The following is a 22,463-nucleotide window of genomic DNA, read 5'->3' on the forward strand; positions in this document are numbered from 1 at the left end:
GTGCACCTGTCTTCTCTGAGTCCTTCCTCCTCTGGATCTGGAGCTCCTGGCCCGCAGGGCCTACCTGGTTCACAAGCACCGAGTAGGTGGCTGGGAGCAGCTATCTACCCAATGACTGAGCCAGAGGCTGGAGTCGGAGGGACTTGTGGGAGCAGGGTCGGCGGGGACAGGCAGTGAGGGCCCGCCCGGATGCGTGACCTCTCCTTCCATGGGAGAGGAGCTCTCCAGATCCCTCCCTCCAGGGCCTGGGTGACGCACTCTCTCCTCGGTAGAGCCTGGCCTTGAGAGACCCCGTGTCACAGTGATGCGTCCCACGTTCCTCATCACCACGCCCAAACCCGGCACACAGTGAGCCCCTCAGAGCCCCTCCATTTCTGATCCCGGCCCTAATTAACCCCACAGTGCCCAAGGCATGGGGAGAGAAGGAAATGCTCTGGAGCACCCACCACGTATGTGGCGTGAAAACCTTCAGTCCTGCCAACCATCATATGAAGGGGATATTTACTATTTTGCAGATGAGAAAATCAAGTCAGAAAGGCGATCTGCCTCAAGGTCAAGGAGCCAACAAAACAGCAGAGATAGCGTGCGTCCTCTGAACGCACGTCCAGAACGTTCTCTGCACCCCACGCCTGCTGGAGCACTGACTGGATCTGAATCTAAAGTAGCTATCTACTATTCTCCCTTACCCGCCGTTAGCAGTATAGTGGTGAAGACATCTGTAACACCCACTAGGACGACCACAAAAGACAGTAACAAGTGTGGGCAAGGATGTGGAGAAGGTGAAACCCTAGCACATGGCTGGTGGGAATGTAAAATGGTGCACCCTCTTTGGAAAGCAATGTGGCAGCTTCTCGGAAATTATGCTTCTTTACCGTATGACGTAGTCAGTCTACTGCCAAGTATGTATGTGCTGAAGAGCATTAAAAACACAGGTCCACATAAAAACCTGTACATGAATCTTCATATTAGCATTATTTGTAATAGCCAAAAAAAATGGAAAAAATCCCAATGTCTATCAACTGGTGAGTGGATACATAAAATGTGGTATTTCCATGCAATGGAATACTATTCAGCAATAAGAAGGAACGATGCACTGGTATGTGCTAATGACGTGGATGAGCCTGAAAACTTGATGAAGTGAAAGAGGCCAGACACAAAAGGCCACACACTGTGTGATTCCATTTATATGGAATGTCCAGAACAGGCAAATCCATAGACACAAAAGGCAGATTACTGGTTGCCTACGGCTGGGGGGTGGGAGGAGAGTGCTTGGGAGGGGAGGACTGCAAATAGGCATGGGTTTCTTTTTTGAGGCGATAAAAATGTTCTGGAATTAGACAGTGGTGATGGTTGCACAACTCTGAATATGCTAAAAACCGCTGTCGTGTACACTTCAAAAGGGTGAATTACCTCAGCAGTTATTTAAAAAAAAATGTACTTGTGGGTTGTTCTCCTAGCTCCAGGCTACTGCCCAGGCTAAGCACAGAAGTATCCTTTGCCAGAAGCTTCATCCCCAGCAGCCACTGGACACCAAAGCCCGGGCCTGGAATGCAGCCTGTTCACTTTCAGATTAGGCAGGGAGCCCCGTCTTATCTTCTCCTCTAAACCTACATTCCAAAGTCCTGACTCTGTCCTCCTGCAGCTCTATTATTCCTGGGCTCACCAAGTCTCCTCCGGAAGAGCCCAGGTGGTGGGTCCCACGTCAAACACCAACCCTTTCCAGACGTTTAAGCTTTACTGAGGCAGTGCAGAGCCAGGAGTCAGGGTCTGGAGTTCAGCAGGCTCCGGGAGAATCCCAAACCTGCCTCTTTGGGAAAAGCAACTATGGAACCATTTGTTGAGAGCCTATTAAGTGCTGGGCCCAATACTAGGTTTTTATGAGCCCTCAGCTGCTCTGAAGGTAGTTATCACCCACCACCACTGTACACGGGTACGCGAGGAAAGGGACATGCAGCCAGGCTGAAGCGCCTGTCCCAGCCGGCATGTGGCACGTGGCTTTTCCTGGTGCGCCAAGCACTCAACAGTCTGGATTTCTCTGGGCTTTAGTTTTCTCCTCAGCGAAGGGGCACACACCGCACCTACCACACAGGCCAGCGAAGGTAACAGAAGTGCCCGACTTTTAATAAAAGCCAGTCCTCACTCCGTATGGAATGTGGTTTCTGCTGGCCAGGCGGAGGGAGATAGATGGGCTATGTGCTCTGCCCTGCGCCCCTCCCCCACCCCCCGGCCAATCACTGGTCCCCAGACACGGGTGCTACCCCCTCACCTACAGAGCTGTTTCGTCCAGCTCCTTTGAGAGCCTGGCTCCCAGCTGAGCTTTCCAAAAATGTCCCCTTGCCCTTGCTGCCATGGTTGGGAGACTCATCTCTACATTAAAAATCCCTGAGGGCAGAACTTGCAGAAGCACAGAGCTGGGGCTGGAAGGGCCTTTGGATGTCTGGGGGGCTGGCAATGCTGGCTGGGCCCTGGGCCCCTGGGGAGAGCAGACCAGGCCTGGTGTGGTTTCCTGTCCCAGGTGTGGATGGGGAGGACCACCCAAGGCCACCAGGCGTCTTCTCATCAAGCAGCCGAGTGTCCTCTTCTCCTGCTGCTCACGCAACCAGGACCCAAACAAGCTCCTCCCAACAGGAGGCGATAAAACCACAAAGCACTTCTTTTCAAATCACGTATGGCTTCTTTGACCCCATCAAATAACTTTATTCACACAAACGTCCCTTAATTTACAAAGCCTCAGTCATTCATACACATTAGGGGGATCCACAGTGTTCAAGGAACTTAAATATAATGTATCATACCAACCCAAGTAAACCAAGTACAAAAAATATTCATATATAAAGTTGTTCACACGTAGGTCCTAGATTACCAGCTTCTGTGCAAAAAAAGAAAATAAAGAAAATAGATTTATTAACTAGTCTTTGAAACTAACCTTGTGCCTGGGTTAAACCCTCCCTCACACCCAAGTTGGCCCCACACGAATATGAATCATTGCAGCAACATTATCTCCTGCTCTGATGGAAAGAGGCGCCTGGTACACAAGACGATTTCTTTAAAATGTCCCTAAATGAACTCCCTTCCTCCTGCGGCCTCTCAGGGAAAAAGACGCGGGGGCCTCCTTCCCATTACCCCCCGTCTAAGGACTCCTGGAGCTGCTGGCAGTGGACTCAGCCCTCGGCTACGGGTGCTGACATCAGCCTGGTCCCCCGCCTCCCAGGGCATCTCTCCAGACAGGAGCCCTGGCCATCTAAGCCTGGCAGGGCAGGATCAGAGACAGTCCGCACTGTCCCGAAGGCTGCGCCTCAGCCACGAGCCAGGGGCCTGGAGAGCGGAGCAGTGTAAGCTCAGCTCTTCTCAGGTTGCCAGGTCCTACGAGACTCCAGCAGCTGGGCCCCCAGACAGGCCCAGGACAGGGAAGGAACAAGAACCTGAGCCCCACTCAGAGGCAGAGCCACCAGTGCCCCCAGGATGGGCAGGGAGGGAGCGGCACATGAGGAGCAAAGGTGGGTGGCGCACTTGGTGGGTAGGGCTGGGAGCCCGGGCGGCGGAGCCGAGTTAGGGGTGGAGGCCCGACTCCTACCTCTCCAAGCTTCTTAAGGCTGAAACCCAGACATCCACCCAAGTAAGATCTGTCTTCTAAAAAAGTGAACAGCCAACAGCAGGAAAAGAAAGAAGATTCCCACAATGCCCGCTCTTTTCCTTTTCTTAGAAAAAGACTCAAGCAAAAAAAAATTATCTTATTGCTCCAAACACTGGTTTTCTAGGAGACGCCTAAGTTAAGGAGCGAGATCCCGGAGGAAGAGAATGAGGGGCGGGGAATGAGGCTGTGAGGAAGGTGGTGAGTGGTCTTAGCACCGCAGTGTCGGGGGCAGAGGGGGTGCAGGGCCTGTGCCCCGGTCCCCTGCCTTCATTCGCTCTGGGGTCACCACTGGCAGTGCCATAAAGGAGCCAGGCGCCGTCCAGAGAGTCAAATCTCCACCCAGCATGGGGCACGTTTCTCCTCCAGCTGTAAACATGGTATTTCTTAAGTAAACATTTAATACACTCCCTCAGAAAGGCAGCCATGGGGGCACGAACCACATGTGGGTGAGAGGAAAGAATTCCATTCTCTTGTCCCAGTGCCTCTGGGATGAGAGGGTGCTAAGGCCTGCGACCTTAGTCCTGGGGCCCAGGAGGGGGTCAGATGGAGCTGGTCTCCAAGGAAGAGACTGCATCCTCTGGGCTGGAGGTAAGAGGTGGGACGTGCTGGGGAGGAGGTGGCCGAGAGTGCACCTGTCTGCAGCACAGCCCTGTCCTCAGCAGAAGCTGCTAGTGAGCGCCCTGTGGTGGCTGGGGGTCACGTGCCTGGTTGCAGCTCTTAGGAAGGGATGGGGCAAAGACCGGGGCATCCATCCTCCCACGAGGCTATCTGTGGCGAGGGGTGAGAGTTTGAGTGGCAGATGAACACCAAGAGGGAGAAAGAAGCCTTGTCCTGCCAACTGAGCCAGGCGGCCGGGCGGGGAGGGCAATGGAATAAGGCACTATGATCTGTCTTGCTGATTCCTCTCACTGAGGGGGAATGGAGCTCAGATCCGTAGGGCTGAGGCCCAGATCCTCCCTCCAAAGGCTATCCTTTTCACAGATCCCAGGAGACAAGAATAACTGACTGCTATTTTAAGGGTTGGAAACTCCTAGAACTTGGACAGGACTAACAAATTGGTGGCACTGAGATGATGCTCCCCAGAGCGGCTGCCAGGCCCGAGACCCAGGTAAAAGGCAGGAAGAGATGACAAGGCTGACTCCAGTGGGAAGAGGTGAACAGTGGCTAAGGGAGAGGACGGCTACCTGGGCCTAACCGAGGCTAGTCTGCCGACTGGGCAGAGCCAGCCTTGACTTCGGGCTGACTTCCACCCGGGTGCTGGGTGTCCAAGGTGGATGAAGTGGAGAACAGGGGAGGGAGAAGAGAGACAGGCACTTGGGGCTAACAAGGTAGGCCTCAGGAGCTAGGGAAGGAGGTCCTGCCACCAAGCAAGGACGGGCTGGGAGTCCTGCAAGACAAGGGTACGTGGAGGCTGCCCACCTCACCCGAAAGGTATGGCCACCTGTGACCTACAGCTCCAAGACCTTAGTCAGAGCTAAGAGACCTGGGGAGGGCGGAAGGGAAGGATAAGCAAAAGGTAAATAACCTGTTAGGCTTGAACCCTCACTAGGACTTCAGAGTGTGGGCTGCGGCCAGGGACAGGTGAGGGTGCCAAGTCCGGGGACTGTTTTTCCCACGTGCTCATGGACAGACAGACAGCTGCCCCAGAGGGAAGGCGGGGAGATGGGGCAGAGAAGGGGTGCACACTGCAGTTAGGGGATGTGCTCTCCCAGCTGCAGCTCAGAGTAGACTCTAGGTTGTCTGAGAAGTCAGAGGGAAGAGACAAGAGACAGGTGATGACAAAGAATTTCGGCTGAGGGAGGGGAGGGAAGGGCCTAGTCACCTCCTGCTGCCCTGCTGGATCCTGCTAAGCACAGCTAGCCATCTGCCCAGGAGGAGGAAGAGGACTTGAGAAAAGGCGGAAAGAATGTGAGCAAACATATTGCTGAGTTTGCAAGTCTGGGCTGATGCTGTGCTGGTCTCTCCTAAACTCCCAGGGCCAAAGGGCTGCGGCTCTGGGGGGAAGCCCTCCTTGGTCACATACCAACTTAAATGCCCTCCAACATCTCCCCTATCCATCCTATGCTGGTTTAGAGAAAACAAACAAAAACAACTAAACACAAAAGAATTCCTTTTCCCTTCCTTGCTTTGCTGTAATGGGGTGAGAAGCCAGGTGAGGGGCAACAGGGACAGCTCTCCTTCTCCTGGCAAGGGGAGAGGACACCCCGCTTCAGAAGCCCAGGAGTAGGGAGGTTGCAAGAGTCGTTGGAGAACGGAAGAAAGGCTACAGACAGACACTGGAGGTGGGGTCACAGGGTCACAGCCAACAAGCCCACAGGCACCTAATGGCCATGGTCCACCCCGTCAGCCAGGTCCATCTTTTCCCATCAGACACATTTACACTGAGGGGAGCCCCTAACAGTAAGTCCCTGCAGTGAGGGAGAGGATGCTCGGCACTGTCACCATACGTGACACCACGGGGCCGGCACGCAGGGCACACCCCTCACTGTGAGGAGACGACAGTGGCAGCCGGTTCAGGACACCCTGTTCCTATGGCAATGGTCACAACTGGGTCTTGGGGACTCAGGCGGTGTCTGACGACCTGGACATCTGGCGGGTACATCTGGGAAGACGACGATCCAGGAGGCAGGAGGTGATGGGTGCTGAGCTCACAGGAGTGACAGATGCCCGCCGAAGACCCACCTGTGTCCCAGGCAGAGGTTTGGCACACAGTTTTCTCTGGGAATCATCCTCTGGGAGGAAGATCACTAACAGAAAGGTAGGCTTGTAGAGCTGGGGTGGGCTGGCCGTTCAAACGCCAGGAAGTACGAGATGATCACCCTCTGTCCCTTCCCCCCTCAGAACTCCTGGTTTTAAAGGGCAGTAGAGGGAATGGATTCCCTCTGTAAGTCCTGGTGTGGCCCTGGGCTTCCAACTGCTTAAAGAGGACAAACCCAAAATACAGATCTTCTTTCTCGAGTTCTCCTGGCCAAGCCCTGGTCCTCCCCTTCCAGGTGGTTCTTGGCCTCTGATCATCTCCAAGGCCCAAGGGCCAGCCAGGAGCAGGCCACCAGGGAGTCCAGCAGTTCCTGCACCTGGTGGGGAGGCAGCACAGAGGCCTCCTTCTGGCTTCATGTCCCCCATTCCAGGAGAAATCCCCAAATTCTCCATGGAGGGGCAGGCCTTCTCTGGGGAAGTGAGGTGTTATAAGCAGAACTAAGAGATGGGTAAAAGAAAGGAGACAGGAAAAATAAAGGACAAAAACAAAATAGCTCCCTAACCCCTTATAAGAATTAAAAATGAAATTTATACATATGCTTTGTCCATATTGAGTTTCTTTAAAGAAATTGATGCCTGTCCACAGCATAGCTTCCTGTTCTTCTGAAGTCTTAATCGTTTAAATTTTTTTAAAAAAGGGGGGGGGGGAGGAAGACAAAAAAATAAAAAATAAAAAAATTAAGCACAACTAAAAGGAGGGGGAAAACCCAAACAGAAGCTTCACATTGCTGGAGATCCAGCTGTTGGGAGGTCGCCAACCGGCCAAGCCACCGCCCGCACCCTCTGCCGTCCTCTGTGCGAGACATGATGAGACTGTGGGTCCCGAGGATCAACCTGAAAGACAGAAGGCAGGGAGAGTGGACGTGGGTCAGTGGGCATGGGGCACCTCCAAGCTCCAGAGCCCCCACTAGGTACCAGCACCCAACCCCGATGAACTCCGGAGCCGTGCTGTGCTGGGAGCCGGGGGAGCTGGGTTCTAAGCGCTCTCTATGGAGTGAATCCAGCCTCACTACAACCACCACGCCACGGACATGTTATCCCCCTTTTCAGATAAACTGTGGTGCGGCTTAAGCACCACGCCCCAAGTCACGTCCCTGGAGGGGCAGACTCCAGACTCCAGGCACGCTGACCCCCGCTACAAATCCGAGCACAAGCCCCACCCCTCTGTCCTGGCTTCCCCGCACTGCTAGGAGAAAGATGCCCCAGGACCCAAGCGTTCCGTCCCCGCAGCCTTGGCAGCCCGAGTTCCCTCCCCCCCTCCCCCTCTGTGACCAATCATGCTGCACTGGAAGTTCACAGCAACCCTCTTACCCCATTTCAGAGACAAGAGAAGTGAGGCTCAGGCCTCTGAGAACCTGCACTAGGCTACCCCCCCAGGTCACAGAGGGGCCAGAGTCCCACAGGCAGGGATAGTGTTGGTCTCTGAGCCGCCCGCTGGGCCCCAGACTGCAGGGCACTGCCGTGCTTAGGAAGGAGGCTGCAGCCAGAACTGTGGTCCAGTCCACAGTCTCTGCCACTGGACTGTGGGCAAATTTGAGTCCTCTGGTTCTTTGGTCTTGTCACCTGTACCACATCACAGGTTACTACAAGGACCAAATGAACTAATACATGGAAAACTTACAACAGTGCCTGGCTGTACTGTTATTAGCTATTATTTGGGAATGGCCTTGGTGCCAGGCCTCAGAACGAGACCAGCGGCCAGCCTTTCAGGGACCTGTTCTAATGGAGGCCTAGAATACAAGAACCCGCAGAGATTAGCCCTGGGCCAGCCCCCACCCTGCCCAGCCCAACTTTCCCAGTCTGAGCCTGATTAGAGCTAAGTATAGCCCTAATACTGGGCAGGCGGGCCACCCAGGGCAGCAATGCTCCGTGGCGACCCATTGTCTCATCAGAGTTTCCAAGTGCCCACTCTCATCCTGAATGACTTAATCAGACAGTCTTACTCAGTGTGTGTGAAATCCCCCCACTGGCTTCAAGGCTCAGTAAGCTCGCTGCAGCCTGACAGGTATGCCCCCCCAGCCCTGCGTCCTCCCCACCATTGCCTGCCGCCTGTACAGTCATATCACACTGGCCTGTCATCCTCAGGTCCCAGGGAGATGCCTGGCTAGTCCTCACGAGAGGCAGCAGGGTACTGCAATATTGGACAGTTTTACTTCTCCCGGTCAGCCTTCATTTCCTCCTCTGAGAAATGGGGGCTCGTTTTCGAGGTTTGAGTGGAATACCGACTGTGAAGTACCTGGCCCACGGCAGGACCCAACTCCTCGACATCCCATCCTCTCCCAGCCATTTGTCCCCAAACAGAAATTATGAACGTGTCAGGCTTAACAGGCCGCGGTCCTCAGCCAGTGAACCATCCAAACTGCTTCCAGCCGGGCGAAGGTGCCACGGCAAGGACACGCACTCCACTGGAGGAGTGTGACAAAGCCTTCTAGGAAGCAATTTGGCAACGTTTTCAGAGCTTCAAATGGATTGAGACCCTATAATTACACTTCTGGAAATCTAGTCTAACTGATTATCCTAAATACGAAAAGGACTTTATGAATAAAGATGTCCACTGAAGTAGTATTTAAATTGAGGTAATAATCGCAAATCCAAAAATGAGAGATTAAAGCAAATGACCCATCTACTCAATGATACATTACAGAGGAAATGAGAAAGCTGTGTGGCATTTTTTTTTTTTTTTTTGCGGTATGCGGGCCTCTCACTGTTGCGGCCTCTCACTGTTGCGGCCTCTCCCGTTGCGGAGCACAGGCTCCGGACGCGCAGGCTCAGCGGCCATGGCTCACGGGCCCAGCCGCTCCGCGGCATGTGGGATCTTCCCGGACCGGGGCACGAACCCGTGTCCCCTGCATCGGCAGGCGGACTCTCAACCACTGCGCCACCAGGGAAGCCCCACACTTCACTTTTTAATGGGAAAAAAAAGTGTATTTAATGAATAAAGAAAGCTGGCAGCCCCATGAGAAAGGTCTCTGGAGTAGCGAGGGGTCCCAGAGACCAGACCCAGGCTCTTCTTTGGCCTCTTCCACACACAGTGGACAGTGGAGAATCTTCCACACCTGTCAGACGAGAGGCTAGACTGTGTGATTCCTTCCTCCACTGCACAGGTGAGGGGTGACTCAGGGTCCATGTGTGGAATCAAGTGGGGATGGATGATAAAGGCATTGGAAAAGTATTTGATCCAAGTATTTGATCTCAGGCCCAGCCTTTTATTCTACTGCTTCTGTTTCCCTACCTGTTAATTCCCCTCAACAAACATCCACTGGTGGGTCTTATATGCCAGTTTTGACTTGGAAAAATACAATCATCATGAGCACATCCTGTGACGGTCCAGCAGCCACCTCAAACCTAGCTTTATTCAGCAGGCCTAAGGGCCTTCTCCCTGTTGCTTTCAGTAGATGAAGCAGAGCAACCAGAAGATTGGGGGAGGGAGGGCTTGGGGGAACCTCACCATCTAAGATGCTAAGTGCTTGTGAGAAAGAAGAAAGGCCCGGGAAGTTGTATGGTCATGTGTGATTTGCTAAGATAATCTTTGGAACCAGTTATGACCTGTTTAACACTGCTTTCCTACCTCCCCTGGTTGGACCCAAGCTGAGGACAACCTCAAACGGATGACCATCACAGCAGGAAGGTGACGCACGGCAGCAGAAAAGCGGTGTCGACAGGGAGGCAGAAGTCTCTTTACATAATAAACTAGCAGAACAGACTGTGCCTGCAAAAGGTCACACCAAGCATCCAGCACTGCCAGAGTGCCTGACACCAGCGTCATGACCACTCTAACCCTGGCTCCCCTGCCAGGAAGCGGCTGACATTTCCCACAGGCTCCTCCACACTCCCTCCCTCCAGCTTTGGCACTGGCTCTGGCCCTCCTGGTAGGACGCCTCAGGACAGGTTCGCCTCCTTCTGCCCAGTGGGCAGGGACAAGAGAAATAGGGTTCCTTCTTCCAGAGAGAACCCCGGCTTTGCATTCCTTTCCCGTCTTCCATTAGAGAAGGTGTACCTTCCCCCAGGGAGCCAATAGCTGCGACCTCCCTGGAAGGGGGGTGGGGGGTGGGTGGGCAGGGTGGGGCTTTCTACAGCCCCAGGGCTGTAGGAAGGGCTCAGACCACGTGGCTCTGGGGTAAAGCAGCAGCAGGCCCTCCCAGGCACCCGCTGGAACAATGAATGGTTTAGGTCCCAGCCCAGTGGGCCCTTGCCCTTCGTCCTAGTAGATGCCACACCTCCACTCCGACTGCCTGGGCTATGGCTCGACTGCCTGATTGCCGGCGTCAGTCAGGATTTGCCATGTCCCTTTCAGTTGGAACGCTGACTTCTGAGCACAGAGCCCTCCTAGAGGGCAAAGCCACCCCTCTGAGCACAATGAAAAGCAGTGATGTGGTTAACCTGCAGGTGACGCCTGTAGTGCACTCCCATCTCTCACCTGCCTGACAAGCTCATCCAGCGAGGAGTTAACGAGTGAACAGGCTCAGAGATGGAGCCACTTGCCCCACACCAGAGCAGCAGGACTGGCACTCAGCCCCATCTTCTCCGGCCTCACTGCCCACAGCCTTTCTACTACGAGCCTCCATTTAGTGCTTCCAGAGCCGGCTCTGCCGTGGCTCTAACAGCCTGCATTTGAGATGGTCCCCTGCGGGAAAGGTGTCCAGGAAGGTGCTGGCAAATGCTTCCCTTTCTTATTTCAGCTCTCGGACTAAGTTCCCTCAGTACATCCGAGCTCCTTATTTCTCTATGATGATCGTAACAGCAATCACTTACTCAGCATTGAATATGTGCAGGCATGTTCTACAATGGATAAAGGTAGGACACTTTTCTATGTAACAACCTGGTAAGGCTGTGTAGGAGGGCTGACAGCCTTACCAAGTTGTTACATATAAAAGTGTCCTACCTTTATCCATTGTCTCCCAGTGAGCCATGCCCTGCCGTATCCTGGGCCTGCCGCTTGCAGCCATGAGAGCCTGTGTCCTCGTTGTGCTGCGTGGGCTGCAGGTTGGGCTCAGCTGACACACATAGAGCCCACCTCCTCTTGGTGACATTCGTCCACTTTAAGGGAGACTCAGGTTCTGCTTGAAAGCCTGTAGAAGAGGGACCTCACCATCCTGCTGTTCTGTTTGGAAGGGCCCTGGTGCAGGAGCTAGAGTCGCCCTCCCTCCCTAACCCCCCATCACAGCGCCCAGGCCTCTTTTGCCTGGGAAGCCCGCATAGCACTCCTGTGCTGCCTTCTGGTTAGGGTGTTTCCTCAATCGAGAAGGAGCCTACAAAGCTCGTCTTGATTCTCAGTACTCCTTGGGTCCTGAGAATCTGAATGTTGAGGATATTCCCCCAGAAAAACTCACGTGACTTACACACACTGAGATGCTTCCTGTGCCTTCAAGGGGATTGCTGTGTGTGCATCCTTGGAGTTAGAAGGACCCTGGGTAAGGACCCCTGGTCCCAAGCCCCTCAGCACATGACAAAACCAGGTCCCCAGAGAAGAGTGGGGAGAGCTCGATGAGACTGGAAGCCGGCTTTCCTACCTGTACTCTCAACACTGGGCGGGTCAGTGTCTCTTTAAAAAAAAAAAAAAAAAATTTATATGTGTATATATATATATATATATATATATTTATCTTTGGCTGCATTGGGTCTTCGTTGCTGCGCACAGGCTTTCTCTAGTTGTGGCGAGCGGGGGCTACTCTTCATTGTGGTGCACGGGCTTCTCATTGCAGTGGCTTCTCTTGTTGAGGAGCACAGGCTCTAGGCGCATGGGTTTCAGTAGTTGTGGTGCGCAGGCTCAGTAGTTGTGGGCTGTGTCATGGACCCAAGTGTTTTACATCTACTGCCTCATCTCACTCAACCACCCTACTAGGTAGGAGCTGCTGTTGCCCCAGTTCTAGAGATGAGGAAATTAAAGTTCAGAGACAAGATGTGCATGGCTAGTAAGTGGTAGAAAAAAGGGTTGAACCTAGGTCTGACTCACTCCAAAGCTCCTGCTTTTAACATGTAACTTTGTAATGTAAAATCCCTTCCTAGAGAGACAAAAAGAGCTTAAGTGGAGTTTAAAACCCATTTAATCCCTTCACCTATAAACAGATTCCCTCAGAGAAGGCTTCCAGAAGGCTTGGCTGAAGTACCTCTGCATGGGTCTGGGGTCCAGAGCACAAAGGGGGATGCAGTGCCAACCAGGTGGTGAGCAGTCTTCTGGCAAGTTCCTCTGCCAGCCAAGCAGTTGTCCCTTCTGTCCAAGGAGACTGAGGAACCAAACTGCTCCCATTAAGGCCATCAGCAGGTTGGAGAACAGAGGCTGGGGAAAGCTGAGGTGGGAGCAGGCAGCCATGGGGCTGGGGACCCAATGGGCTCCCACGGCCAACTCCCTCCCCATGTCTTCAGCTCGCAGACTGGGAATGGCTGGGTGAACAAAAGATTACCCTTCATTCTAAAAGTATGGCCTTCCTACCTTGGTCAAAATGTCATTTCTTTGATGAAATGACGATGAAAGTATATGGGAGTGGTTTAAAAAACTGTTCTTCCATCTCCTACCCCCACCCCCGGCTTTGAAATTGTACTGTCCTTCAAAATGTGTAAGTTTGGCAACCACAGGATTTAAAAATCTCTGGGAGCCACAGCTAAGCTTTATTTTATTTTTATTTTTTTTTAAGTTATTTATTTTGGCTGCATTGGGTCTTCATTGCTGTGTGCAGGCTTTCTCTAGTTGTGGCGAGCGGGGGCTACTCTTTGTTGCAGTGCAAGGGCTTTTCATTGCAGTGGCTTCTCTTGTTGTGGAGCACAGGCTCTAGGTGCGTGGGCTTCAGTAGTGGTGGCACGCGGGCTCAGTAGTTGTGGCTCGTGGGCTCTAGAGCGCAGGCTCAGTAGTTGTGGCACATGGGCTTAGTCGCTCCGCGGCATGTGAGATCTTCCTGGATCAGGGCTCGAACCCGTGTCCCCTGCATTGGCAGGCAGATTCTTAACCACTGTGCCACCAGGGAAATCCCACAGCTAAGCTTTAACTCTGCACTTTTACTCCAGTGCAGGCTGTGGTGAACAGTCCTGGGTTCAGATTTGAGCTCTGCCGCTCACTAGCAGTTTACATCATCCGAGCCTCCTTTTCCTTCCTAGCAAATGGGGATGCTGCCAGTTCCGCTCTGGGGTCAGCTGTAAGGAATGAGGATCCCCAGCAGTGGGGCAGTCAGGGAGCTCTACCTTGTTATTAGTTACGTTGATGGTCTTTTTGGTTTCTAGCGGGGTCACACACTCAACTATGTATAACTTATCCGGAGTCAAAGTTTAATTCAGGAACTTTCTCTCCTGTGTTTTCAAAATGGGAGATTTAAGAATGAGGGCAGTGAAGGTGATGGTGGAGGGGGAAGGGAAGGGTAGCTCTCCACTGCCACACCTTTACCATAATGCCCCAAGGACAGCCAGATGGGAGCAGAAGCATCCTCAGCACCTTTCGACCTGCTCAGGCCTAAAGGTGGATTTTTTTTTTTTTTTGATGTGGACCAGTTTTAAAATCCTTATTGAATTTGTTACAATATCGCTTCAGTTTTATGTTTTGGTTTTTTGGCCGTGAGGCATGTGGGACATTGGAAGGCGAAGTCTTAACCACTGGACCGCCAGGGAGGTCCCCTAAAGGTGGATTTTTTGAAGTCCAGGGACCTAGAAATCAGAAATACCACCTGGCTGTTTGAGAGGACCAATTTTCTGTGGCTTCGCACAGAAGTGTCACAGCTACTGGTTCAAAGGGTGGGCCAGTTCCCCAGGTGACCACTGGTGCTCCTCACGAGGGCTCCTGCAGGCTTCAGGGTGGCACTCGAGTTTGTGGTCTGTGCTAGGGTAAGCAGGAACGCTGAGCAAGAGTCCTCACAATACTCTTTACTTTATACAGACACATCTATCCATGAACAAGGCTCTCCCCACGGATGAGGAATTTTAGTCTCAGAAGTTACTTAGCAAGTTGCAAAAGGTTAAATGGGTAGTAAATGGTTAACTGGGATTCAAATCTAAAGTCTAGTTTTCTCTATTCCTCTCTGCCTCTCACCTATTTAACAGGAAAGAAAGTCATCTGACTGGCATACTCAAGTCGTGGTTTACTGGGTGGGAAGCCAAGAACTCACCCTTACCTAAGCTCCCCTAACATACAGCCTGGTCTTATCACTGTGGTTAATGATGCCTGTGATAAACTAGACACTATGCAAGGCCTGATATGCAAAGCCTCCTTTGTCCAGGCAAAGGACCATGTAGGAATTATCCCCATTTTACAGATGAGCAAACTGAGGCTCAGGTTATTTATTTTCAGCATATCATGCTGCAGAAGCCCAGAGGCAAGGTAATCTCAGGGTCACAGGGGGCAGGCCTCTCCTTCTAAGCAAGATTAGCTTCAAAATGAGTCATTTTTCATTTGTTTCATACACCAGACAGCTGGCTTTTCATACTCAGATACCAACATACCACCCTGGGGGAATCAGCGGCTCTGGCACTACTGTCTGCCCTAATCTGTCAGAGGGACTGAGGCCAGGGAGCCAAGCTTGGTGCATCATTGCTCTAAGGCTCAGCTGAGCAACAGTGGTGCTCACAGCAGGGCAAAGCCAGGGACGACTGTGCTGTGGGTGGCTCATGGCACAGCATACGAGGTCCTGTCATCAGGGTAAAAGAAAATGAAGTAGACATTATAAATGGGATAATGGTGCCTTCAGTCTCCAGGTTTACAGAAGGGGAATGGCGTTAGGGTAAGGGATGGGAGGTCAGAAAGCACCGAAGCTTACCCAGCAGGAGCTTCACAGCAGATAGGGACAACAACCTGGAAGGCCGTGGTGCTGTGTTTGCGGTCTCTGAGTCCTGACCAGGGGACCAAAACAAGGCAGAAGTGCAGGAGCAGGTCCCCAGTGTGGTGGGAGTACCATTCAAAGAGCACAGGTAGTCTGGTGCTCTGTCAAGGGCTTGGGCTTTGGAATAGGAAGATCTAAGGTTTAAACCCCAGCTCAGCCAATTACTAGCTCTCATCTTTATCAAGTCTGTTTTCTTAACCTACAATGTGGAAATGTCTACCTTGCAGCGTGTGAAGCCCAGTGACAGTCTTTGTAACGGTGTCAGTGAGATACGCAGGAGGTACTTAATCAAGCTGCGATGGCAGCCTTAAATCACATCCCCAAAACCAAAAACCTCACAAGTCATTCGCTCAGGCAAAAATTCCAGACAAGATAAATTGGCCTCATGTTAGTCTTCCCTGGAGGAGACAGTGTCCTTCCTGCTTCGGGCCTCAGGAACTGCGAGTCTGGTTGCACGCCCCTTCCCCTTGCCGTCAGCTCGGATGGTGCATGCCTCCTCCAGGAAGCATTCCCAGGGGCCCAGCCTCGGTAGGGACTCTTCTCTGTTCTCTGGTGAGTAGGAACAGGAAGACCACAGACCCCCCACTAACCATGCTGCGCGTCCTCTCACCACCCCCTAACTACAAGCTTCCTGGGGGACAGGGACAACCCTCTGCTCCTCTGAAGACTCTCAGGTTGCCAAGCACAGAAGGAGCTCGAATACTGGGTGACTGATAGGAATTGGGAGTTAGCATATGGCAATAAAAAGTTAATTCACAGGCTTCCCTGGTGGTGCAGTGGTTGAGAGTCCGCCTGCCGATGCAGGGGACGCGGGTTCGTGCCCCGGTCTGGGAAGATCCCACATGCCGCGGAGCGGCTGGGCCCGTGAGCCATGGCCGCTGAGCCTGCGTGTCCGGAGCCTGTGCTCCGCAACGGGAGAGGCCACAACAGTGAGAGGCCCACGTATCGCAAAAAAAAAAAAAAAAAAAGTTAATTCACAAACTTCACGGAATCATTCATTCAGCAAGACAGGAGTTTAACATAAAAATATGGCTATAAAACCCCTGCCTTTGGTTGAGTTCCTACCAAACATCCCAACAAGCCAGGTGCACAGAGGGATGCCACCCCACCCCAGGAGGTTGGCCGCCTCTCCAGCCCCCACTGGCGCTATTTTTCTCCCGCGCTCCACTGTGTCCCCACCCTACCCTCAGAGCCCAGTGGGCGAAATGGGCACACGGGGAGGAAGGGTTTTCCTGACACAACACAGCCTATCAGTGACAGAACCAGGAGGCTCCTCCGTGACTCCCCTTGTACCCACTTCCCCACAGGAGGCTGGCCCTCACAGGGGAAGGACACAGCCCGCAGTCTGCAAACAGACTGTTTCATCTGGAGAGGGAGCTTGAAATCCAGCTGCAGCTAGCTGGAGCCGGCCTGGCTTCAGAGAATGTCCCCAGTCTAAGTCAGCCACAGTAAGAGGTTAATGAGAAGGACTGGAAGACTTGGGTTTGGCCTCAACTCTTTGGACTTCTCAGATGTTAAAGAACCACTGTGGCCTCCTTCCACGCCCAGCCATCTGCAAAATGGCAGAAATGTCCAACAACTCTCCTTAGCTGACAAGGGGCTCAAGAGGTGGTGGAGTTCATACCTGGCGGTCTCCCATTCTCCACAATGGAAGGACATGGACTATGGAAACAGGCAGTAGGACAGGGCAGCCCCATGAGGAACTAAGCACCTGCCCTTGTGCAGCCAGAGGACTTGTCCTTTGCCTGAGAGGCCACCCCTCCCATCTTTCACATCCTCCTCACCTACTTATACTCGTCCAGAGCAAGTGCCCAGTGAGTTCTCTGAAAGGCACACTGTCATGCAGGCTGTGACAGCACAGACACAACCAGAGGAGTGTACCCCCGCATGGCAGCCTCTTAAGACACACTGGGACTTCCCTGGTGGTGCAGTGGTTAAGAATCTGCCTGCCAATGCAGGGGACACGGGTTCGAGCCCTGGTCCGGGAAGATCCCATGTGCCGTGGAGCAACTAACCCTGCGCGCCGCAACTACTGAAGCCCATGCGCCTAGAGCCTGTGCTCCTCAACAAGAGAAGCCACTGCAATGAGAAGCCTGTGCACCACAATGAAGAGTAGTGCCCGCTCACCACAACTAGAGAAAGCCTGTGCGCAGCAACGAAGACCCAATGCAGCCATACATACATACATAAAAATATATATATATATATATATATATTTTTTGTTGTTGTTGTTGTTGTTGTTGTTGTTGTTAAAAAGAGACACTGACCCGCCCAGTGTTGAGAGTACGGGTGGGAAAGCCGGCTTCCAGTCTCATCGAGCTCTCCCCACTCTTCTCTGGGGACCTGGTTTCTTCATGTGCTGAGGGGCTTGGGACCAGGGGTCCTTACCCAGGGTCCTTCTAACTCCAAGGATGCACACACAGAAATCCCCTTGAAGGCACAGGAAGCATCTCAGTGTGTGTAAGTCACGTGAGTTTTTCTGGGGGAATATCCTCAACATTCAGATTCTCAGGACCCAAGGAGTACTGAGAATCAAGACGAGCTTTGTAGGCTCCTTCTCGATTGAGGAAACACCCTAACCAGAAGGCAGCACAGGAGTGCTATGCGGACTTCCCAGGCAAAAGAGGCCTGGGCGCTGTGATGGGGGGTTAGGGTGGGAGGGCGACTCCAGCTCCTGCACCAGGGCCCTTCCAAACAGAACAGCAGGATGGTGAGGTCCCTCTTCTACAGGCTTTCAAGCAGAACCTGAGTCTCCCTTAAAGTGGACGAATGTCACCAAGAGGAGGTGGGCTCTATGTGTGTCAGTTGAGCCCAACCTGCAGCCCACGCAGCACAACGAGGACACAGGCTCTCATGGCTGCAAGCGGCAGGCCCAGGATACGGCAGGGCATGGCTCACTGGGAGACAGGGAGTGGACAGAGCTTAAAGCCAGGATGGCATGTGGATGCAAACACATGGCAGCTTTATCTCTAGAACGTCCCAGGTTCAGTCAGGGCAGCGACTGGTTCTATGCAAACTTCAGCAAGCAGTCACTGCGAAGCTCCTAGATAAGGAGACTCGGTCGTATTTTAGCCGTGGCCGTGGTGTCACCATTGCTGACTTGCTTGATATTGTTTTAAACCTTCCGAATCCCTGAAGTGTGCTGCCCAAAATGCTAGTATTTAAGTCTGCCAAATGCACAAAAAGAAGAATCACTGGGCAAGACCTAAGATTCTGAGATTTGGAGGTCTCTGGGGATCTGCACGCTGAGTCACCATCTACGTCTGAGGATGCAGATCCAATTAAACCCAGTCTTTTTGGCCTTGGGAAGTCACCAGGCTGTCAGGGCCTGGGGGTTGGTGTGTCCCTTAACCAACTCAGTTGGTAAACAGGTATGGGTGGAACTCACTCAAGACAAACTAAGGGGGAACTTTTTGTCTCCAGAAACAGCCCTGGTAATTGGCAGTCAGCTGCGGGGATACCCTAATTCTCTTCCTCAACTTATTAAGTGTGGGGATGAAATGAAGGCTGCCAACAGCCTCAGCTGGCCCCCAAAGAGACTGGGGTTCAGCTGCGGCTGCTGTGATTAGCAGAGAAAGGGCCTAGGGGGAGGCTGGGCTGCTGGGAGAGATCTCTTGGGCCCTTAGCCAGGAGGAAGATGTCTAAGGAGTTGTCAGAGCTAAAGGGGAGAGGTGGCTCCTCTATATGGGGACAGGACAATTTGTGGTTGTGAACGGCGTGGCTCAAACAAGGTCATGCCCAGAGTGGTTGGGGCCGAAGGAGACCATATGGACTCTGGTTACAGCAAGCAGTCCAAAGCCCAGTGTGCTGAGGGGAACTCACTGGGGGCACTTGCTAAGGGGTTTGGCGCTCTCTTAGGGAAAAGAAGGGCACTGCAAATTGTTAGTGAGAAGTGAAGCAGAAACGAATGATTAACCTATGAGATCCGGCAAAAATAGAACAAGGGAGCTACACAGAGGCAGCCACCATTTTACTGAACTCCCGCTGTGTGTTAGGAGTTGCACTGGGTACTTTGTTTCTTGTGCATTTTGTCCTTACAACAGCATACAGTGAGCATCACTGTTAAAGGAGCATCATTTAATGGATTAGGAAATGGGGGCCCAGAAAAGTTAGATGACTTGCCCAAGGCACCCTGCTGATAAGAGGCAGAGAGGTGATTCAAACCTAGGTTAATCAGCATATCAGATTCAAAAGCAAAAATGGAAGCACAGGGTCTGTAATCGCCCTGGTCAGTGGTGGCCCCTTCTCCCCTCCTGTGCTCGGGCAGGTGCCAGTGCAGTCTTGCACCTTCTGGAGACCGGCACTGTCAGGTGCAGCATCTTATCTCCCTCCCCTAGGGGGCTTACAGCTCTCCCCTCATTGTGACCAACTTATCTGCCAAAACTCCAGCCTTGTACATCACCGCCACCTTTTCTGTAGGATGAAGTTCACCTTTCTTAGGCTGACAGTCAAGGCTCTTGGCAACTTGGCGCTACTTCACTCTCCAACTTGAGCCTCTGCGTGAACCAAACCAAAGATCTGCTCTTTCCACAAATTCTCAGTGTTCTGCTTTTGCTCACATTGTGTCTCCTGCTTAGAAGACCCTTGTCTGCTCTCCATTCTTCAAGGGCCATCTTAAGTCACACGTCCTACAGGTTGCTGTTACTTACTTCTTCAACAGAAAGCCAGTACTCGGTCCTCTGAGCTCCTGGGAGCACTGAGACAGTACCGTGCTGCAACATCTTTGGAAGCTCGATGGAAAAGAGCACGGACACCCGAGCTTTAGCCTGGAGCTGGCACGCGCTAGCCACGTGGCCAGTGGGGCAAATCACTCTCTGGAGTGGGAGCAGGGCGGACGCCGTACCTAGGATGCACGTGAGCATTCAACGAGACAGTAAACGGGAAGAGTATGAACCTGGCAAACAGCCCGGGCTCAGTAAGTTTAGGTAAGAGAAAGTGCTCCCTGGCACCTCCCCACCATGCCTTACAGATGATAAAGGCTCCAGGCTGTAGCAGGCTTGATCCTACACAGAAACAAGTGCATGCAAGATCCCCAGCAAGCTGCAAAAGCTCTCCGCAAAAGCTCTCCTTAACCATTCGCTAAACAAGGGCAGAAAAGGACTCTCCTGGGTTCCTGAAAGGAGATCTGGTGGAAGGCAGGTGGGGCCATCCTCCACCCCAAGGCCTATACAGAATTCAAACCAAGGCACGGCAGGACAGCTGAAGGACTGACCTTAAGGGAAGGGCCACCCCTCTGCTCCTGGTAGAGACCTTCTCCCTCTACCTCCGTCCCCTGTACTCCTTTCCTTAACCCCAAATAGAAAGTACTTCCCAATTTACAAATTAAAGTGGCTCTCAAAATCAATTTTATAGCCAGCAATCATGGTTCTAATGTTATGTAACTATTAAAAAAAAACAAAACCAGTGAGATGCCAGCGCTAGAAAGCTGCTCTTTGGCAGAACCACCAGCCTGCCCATGTGACAGCACAGGTTTTCAGCTCTAAAAAGCAAAAGTAAATACAAAAACAAAATGTTATGTCCTTGAGACATAATTACAGCAGAATGAATATGCAAATACAGACTCAGAAGAGTAAGATACATCAGTCAACTAATGAGAAGCTGATTACAAAGGGGGTTAGAACAAAACACAGCAAGACTCAGCCATCAAATAAAGGCTGTGAAGGCAACCCTGGGTCTATGGAGGTCACTCCGTGCCCATGAAGGCGCTTTACGTTCAGTGTTTTTTTTGGGGGGGGTGAGGGGGAGCCAAGAACCTGCATATATTCTGAGATACAACTTCTAGCTCTGTTACCAGTATGGCCAACAACTGGTATGAAAGAACGGCAGGACTCAACAGCTGTGGAGTACCTACTGCATACCCAGCACCCCTAGGCTAGTTTTACATGAATTTTTCATTTACTCACAAAAAGCCCATGGGTTAAGTGCTGGCAACCTCACTTTATAAACGAGGACTCCAAGACTCAGAGAGATGCCTAAGGTTTAGATGGACTGAGGCTGGGAGCAATATTTATCTCCATGGCCCACACCAGGCACACAGTAGGTACTTAATACATGCCTGGAAAGAATAAGTGAAGTTTCCCAGTCTGGTTCAAAGCCACGTCTAAGACTCCACTCAGAGACGTAAGCCCAACTCCAACCCCACTGCTTCCCCCTTTCCTATGCCTGCTGCCCCTCAACTTCCCCTTCCTCTAACAGTGACCTCCTGTCCTATCACAGCGGCCTCGCAGGGATCTGTTATGTCTCTGAATGACTCTCCGGAGGGCACCCCTACACGCTCACTGTTATCATGGCTTAGAAGCCCACTTCCCCAGGGCCTGGGAAGCCCAAGGAGAAGTTCAATTGTTTTCCTCCTCCTCCTCCCCCCAGGAGCAGATGGCCACAGGGCCTCACCTCATCCTCAAGACAAATGCACAAGGCAGAAGCTAAGCAAGAATTAGAGGAGTCCCCGTCCTAGAACCACACCCACTGTGGAACTTGAACGCACCGGGGCTGAGGGACGAGGGGAAAGAGGACCACCTTTTATACTCTGGTTTTCTGGATGAGGAAACAACAACCTACAGGGCGTGACCTGTCCAAAGCCCCGTGCTACGTAAGTACAGAAGATAGAGCCCCAATTAGAAGCTGGCAGGCCCTCCTAGTTCTCAGGCCTCGATGCAAGCTTTCTAAGGGTAGAACTGTAGGATGCTAGGCAGATGGTGTCTTTACCCTCTTCTGCCAGGGCAGTTTTCAAACCTGAGCGTGCCATCAGCATCACCTGGAGGTTCCTGTTGAAACACTCACCCCCAGCTTCCAGCTCTGTAGGTCTGAGGTGGCGTCAGAAATATGTTTTTTTTTTTTTTTTTTTTTTTTTTTTTTGCGGTACGCGGGCCTCTCACTGTTGTGGCCTCTTCCGTTGCGGAGCACGGGCTCCGGATGCGCAGGCTCAGCGGCCATGGCTCACGGGCCCAGCCTCTCCGTGGCATGTGGGATCTTCCCGGACCGGGTCATAAACCCGTGTCCCCTGCATTGGCAGGAGGACTCTCAACGACTGAGCCACCAGGGAAGCCCAGAAATACGTTATTTTTAAGAAGTTTCCTGGAGATGCTGCCAGTCTGGGGACCATACTTTGAGAACCAACAGTGCTGAAGTTTGTCGTGGTCACCGTGTGTGTGCTGGGGGGGGGGTGCGAGCTGGTGAGGGGGAGCAGGGAGGAATGTGGCAATAGCATGTTGATGTCTTCAAGGTCACAGGATAGACTCTGGATCTGTTAAGTAGAAAACTTCTTACTCCTGACA

General features: G+C 52.4%; 1 protein-coding gene across 1 annotated transcript in view; it reads right to left on the bottom strand.

The window, feature by feature from the left end:
- Positions 1-2,688: 2,688 nt before the first annotated feature.
- STK35 (serine/threonine kinase 35) overlaps positions 2,689-22,463 on the bottom strand; it is a 45,503-nt gene continuing 25,728 nt past the window's right edge. Inside the window, exon 4 of the mRNA XM_082670303.1 lies at positions 2,689-7,225. The gene's annotated coding sequence lies outside the window, so the exon portion shown is untranslated. The remainder of the gene's footprint in view (positions 7,226-22,463) is intronic.

This window comes from Grampus griseus, assembly GCF_964374135.1.
Source record: "Grampus griseus genome assembly, chromosome: 14".
Classification (NCBI taxonomy): Eukaryota; Metazoa; Chordata; class Mammalia; order Artiodactyla; family Delphinidae; genus Grampus; species Grampus griseus.